The following is a 5,476-nucleotide window of genomic DNA, read 5'->3' as shown; positions in this document are numbered from 1 at the left end:
TTAATTTACGTACCTGGCATTTCATTGAAATTAAGTTACTTCCCACTTCCCAATAGAAAATAAATGATATTATATGCAACCCTAGTGACCTCCAAATGGAACCGAAACCTTTTAGGCCCCCAGTACAAACCTCTGTACTGTGTGCTAATAAGTAACTGGTAGCAGTAGATGTCTGTTATCATCCTTATGGATCAATCACATAAGGGAGAAACTCAATGAGCAAACTTGAGTGATATAGGATACGTATTTAATCACCAGATAATACAGATATTTGTCAGGAAAGCCTGACTGCTTCTATAATGGAGAAGAAACTACAGACACAGAGTTGTATAATTCTGGTTCTGCTTCCTCCCTGCTTTTTCTCCCTTCCTACAGTTCTTTCCTTCCACTTTCCTTCCACTTGCCCAGTTCATGTGTTCCTGGATACGGCAAAAGTAGCTTACTTGATACTGGAGATGTTGCTTCTTACAAAGCCAGCAAGAAGTACAACTTCCAAAAGAAAGTACCATCTTGTTTGTAAATATCTTAAAAATCAAGGTATTTGCCTGACTCCAATTTTCCTGTGTGCTGAATTGCTCGTTTCAGATGAAATTTCTGAGAGAGGAAATTTCTCTGCTATTTTTCTCTGCTAACTTCAGCTGCAGAGAAAGCGATGACTGACAGACAGTTATAAAACAATTTAGATACCTCTGCACTGTCTGCCTCCTCTCATAGCAGCACAGAGCCTAATCATATCTCACTGCAGCATTACTCCCTTTACCTTCAGTCCCATAGAATGATGCACACAAAAGGCATTGAACTTCTTTCTCGTCTCCAATGGACATATCAGAGAAAAATGAACAAATGTAGCACAATATACACCTTACCAAAGGACATAATGTCTTGGCCTGGACACAGGCCTGAAACAGGGGGCCTCTAAATACTGTTAACTAGCATAAGTCAGGCCTGTGCCAGCTGATATTCTTCCTTATCTGAGATGCTGACACAAGCTACAGATCATTCCCTGTAGGCAGCCTGGACACAGCCACCTTGCTTTGGTAGCCACGTGTCTTTAGCTGTGCCTTGCCAAGTTATTTTGCTTTATTTACTAGGAGAGAGAGATTCAAATGGGCTCATAACTACAGAAAAAAAGTGGCTGTGATCACCCAAGGAGATGATGAGACTGCAGCTTACTTCTCCTTCCACTTATCATCAGAGAGAAAGGCCAGTGGTACTCAGGTCATTAAACTTCCCAAGTAAGGCAGTAAGATCACCTATATACCATAGGAGTTCTTAAAATTGTAACAAAATAATCCAAAGGTCATTTTTATACTCATAGGAAGAGACCATAAAGATAGCATATCAAGCACATTATGGCAGGAGATGAAGCTGAGGATCACTACCCAGCTGATTCAATAACTGTGATTAGCATCTGCACCTCTTCCCATTTTGTTCCTATTATGATATCTTGGCAAAATGCTAAGAACAATTTATAAGGAAAAGGTTATGGATGCTGGCAGATGGGCAGACAGGATCACAAGAGCTTGAACTTGAGGAACAGTGCCTGCCAGATTCAAATAAAAAACCTTTTGGAGCAAGGGAGCAAGTGGGGAAAGATTAAAAGGAACAGACTAGCCTGGACAAGTTAAGACTCCATAGGTAAGAATGACAGCAGGAGTTTTAGATGTCAACTGCGTGCAATCATAATGTGAGCAATAGTTAAAAAAAAGAGCCTTCTAAAATGACCAGAGGGAAGAGCAGACAGAGCATCAAGGAACATCTTTACAAATAGATAATCCTCACAGAAAAGAAAAAAAGAAAAAAAAAGCAATCAAAAAAAGAGAGAATTATTTACCCAGGGGGAGGAGTGAAGAAAAGACTTTGGTCTGGTCATCCAGAAATGAATCTAAACCAGGGAATTCAAGATTCAAGTACAGAGAGAAACTTTAAAGCTTGCTTTTGGAAAGCAAATATGTTTCAGACTGTCATCATTCCTACCTAAATCCAATGACATTGGTGGAACTGATGACTCGTGAGTCTTTTAAGAGAAAGACACACAAACTTATCAATCACAGAAGAAAATTTAAAACAGATAAAAAAAGGAGGAAAGGAAATAAGAAATAAACAAAGGAGGAAAAGAAATGAGAACCACGTAGCTGGCACCACCAGTCACAAATAAGTCAGACCTACAAAACCTGGAAAACATGAAAAGTACTCAGAAAATACACCAAAAATTCTTCTAACAGATACTATGCCTCTCTTCAATTAGAAGGAGATCTCTGAAGACCTACTGCAGAAACCACAGAATTACTAAAAGTGGAAATAAAATGCAATAAAATAAATCGATTGAGAATGATAATGCTCTGAGAATTAAAACAAGTGCATTCCTGCCATTGGATCATTCAGTGTAAATTAGCTGAGGTGAGGCAAGACTGCAGCCAGATCCAAGACCTAATGCTGTGCTGAAATGCAAATCCCAATGAGCAATTACACAAAAGCTCTTACTAGGCAAGTTTGGGGGAAACCTTAAAAATAGATTGTAAAGAATAGCCTGACCAGAAATGAGGCAGCAGTGTGTGGAATATCAATTGCTATGCCAGGGGGAAGAAATGAAAAGAATGTGCTAAGAATGTCAACTGTGACCCTGCTGTGAGACTCTGGCTCCCCAAAGTGTGCAGCAAGGGCAGCTATGTTGTAAAGTACCAGCACACACAGCAGAAGAAAAGAGTGAGACATAGAGGTGTGTGCTCCAGGCCTGGGAGAACTCAGCTGCCACAGAGGGCAGGTCACATCCACAGCCTGTCTTGGAGGCTTGATCTCTCTCTCACAGCCGCACAACATACTATGAAAATCAAACTCAGCATTCTGCCTCACTGATTTTGCACAGGAATAAAGATTAACTCCTCTTTCCAGTCTTAGGTAGCATGCTAACAGTTTGAATTAGGTGAAGTAGACTGTAGATCCCAGACACAGAGGCAGAGGATTTTTGTGGACTTCTGCACAGACAGAAGACTCAAACTCAAACCCACTCATAACTTGCTAGCAATCACAGCTTTCTATATTTGTTTTCTCAGGAGAAAAGAGGCAAGCATGCTGCTTTGTTAACACTGCAACAGCACGGCTTCTTGTAAGGAAAGGACCATATTCTTCTCCAGCACCTCAGTTTTGTATTTGGGATTCAGGGGAAATAGCACTTGTGTTCCTTTCAAGAACATTTTTACTGTAATACAGTTAAGAGAGAATAAAAATGAGACACTGCTGCTGTAGCTCAATAGATGTCTACCTCCTTCCCAGTGCTAGGCTGCAGTGCAAAATACCCAGCTGCAAACTCTGTAACCTCATGGACTACCCTAGTACAAAATTAAGGACACAGCCTCAACTCTGCTCCCTTCCATGTGTGCATCACAGCACAGCTCTGATGACATGATTGCATAGCACTTCTAAACTAATACAATATCAGGCAATTTTGCTTCTACAGCTTTATTTATTACTTTTGAGTCTGTTGTCTCTATTTAATCCTTTCCTGCCTGGAAGAACATCACTCCATCAGTGAATCAGCATCTCCAGAGAGGAAATGAAATGGAGCCACGTTCATAATATACAGCAAATAGCTGTCTTAACACTCAGTTAATGTTCCACAGTGGATTAAGAATTATTGTCCTAGTATTTCAGCTTAGTCCAGATTTAGTGCCCCAGTGGAAGAATTAAGGGGTAGATGAAACAGTGCATGTAAAGCTAGTTTCCAGAGCAACAGAGGAGCATGTTTGCTACCTCAGAAACTAAGGCAGGTACGTAAGAATCAGATTGTGGTTCCCCTTCCACAAAAGCTTGAATAAGAGGAGAAAAATGTATTTGGATACCACATGGGATTTGTAGTAGTACTGTAGGAAAGCAAAGATAAGCTTTTTTTTTTTAAAAAAAATCTAATCAGTTCAATTGTAGACAGACTACTGCCTCCATAGTTAGTGCTTTGTTATATATCACCCAGATAGGTAATTCATAGATTGGCTACAGAAGGCTGATGCAAAAGTCCTAAACTTGTACTCACAGAAGATCCCCCTGAGAGGTGACGTCTCTGATGATTACTTTAAATTCAAGAAGGATTTTCTCTCAAGTCTGTGTCTCTGTCCCAAGAACATTCTGTCAGCTCCTGGCCACTGCAGCTCCCTTCTCCTCATGCAGGTCTCTGATGACAAAGTGTTGTTGAACTTTGTATGTTCTACAGGACTCTGAGCTGTAAAGCCCAGAAAGAAATGCCCCCTTGGAACTTCAGACAATTCTCACTCTTCTGCAGCTTCAGTTATCAGTTGTGCAACCATGAACTCACATAGCTGACTCACTGCTCCTAATCTATTTCCTTCAACTTAGCTTTTCTTTGGCAATATTACCACCCTCGCATCTCTTGCTGACTGAACACCAAACAAAATTAAATCCTGATCTTTCTCCCTGACTGTGCCCTCTTATTTATTCCCTTTATTTTGTTACAGTTAGGATTCTGCCATGTCCCCTTTCCTTCAGGTAAATAACTAGGCAGTTCTGATTGTTGTCTGTACTGTCTTTGTACTAAATATCTAAGCACCAACGATTCTCCTTTTGCAGTGTTTCCAAGACTCAGGGCTGATTGTACTCTTTCCCACTTTCACTTTATCTCCTGCCTAACGTTATTTTCCCCTTTCTGACCTCTGACACTGCAGTCAACACAAAGCACAATTTCTAGATCAACCCCATACCCTGCATTGTGTTCATATCATGAACAATTACTTTTTGCTCCTCATCCTTGATTTCCAACTCTGGCCTTATTTCCACACCTCTGCATTCCATAGTCCCTTTATCAACTTCCTTATTTATTTCTGTCACTTACTTTGCATTTCATTCTCACAACATTACTGACTCTGAGCACCAAGTGTGATTAGCTTTTCACTCCATCCTTTTCTTTTTTTTCAAGCTGCCATGGCAGAAATATGTCTCCATTTTTTTGTTTTTAATTTTTTCACCCTATAAATCAGTGGCTCCCCATTTGCCAATGGAGTTTTCTCTGTTCCAGGAGCCACGTGCAATGACATGCTTACCCTATCTTCCTTAAAGTCTCTTGTCAAAACCTCTAAGAAAGCAACAGACATCATAAACCCAGAATAACCAAAATACACTGTACCATTGGACTTGCTATGAGAACTACAAGCACACATTTCTTTGTTGTGCTGCTAGAAAAAAATCTACTCAGCAAATAGATCCAGTAATTGGTGTTAGTGAGCATGTCATGATATATGGAGACTGAGAAAGAAATCACTAAGTTTTAAATTCATTGTGAAAACACTTCACTGAACTACGCAGTTGAACCACCACTATCTCCCCAGTTCTGGAAGAAACAGACAGTGCTGCTGGATATAGTTTTACCCAACACAATGTGTTTGTTCCTTGTCTACTTCTACAGGTTATCTGTTTACAAACTGTACCAGTTATGTTTTATTTGTTATTCCATGTCTGCATATTGCAAACT

This window comes from Centrocercus urophasianus, unplaced genomic scaffold, assembly GCF_019232065.1.
Source record: "Centrocercus urophasianus isolate 14NV4802_14NV808 unplaced genomic scaffold, USGS_Curo_1.0 seq_10, whole genome shotgun sequence".
Classification (NCBI taxonomy): domain Eukaryota; kingdom Metazoa; phylum Chordata; class Aves; order Galliformes; family Phasianidae; genus Centrocercus; species Centrocercus urophasianus.
This window is presented reverse-complemented; position numbering follows the sequence as displayed.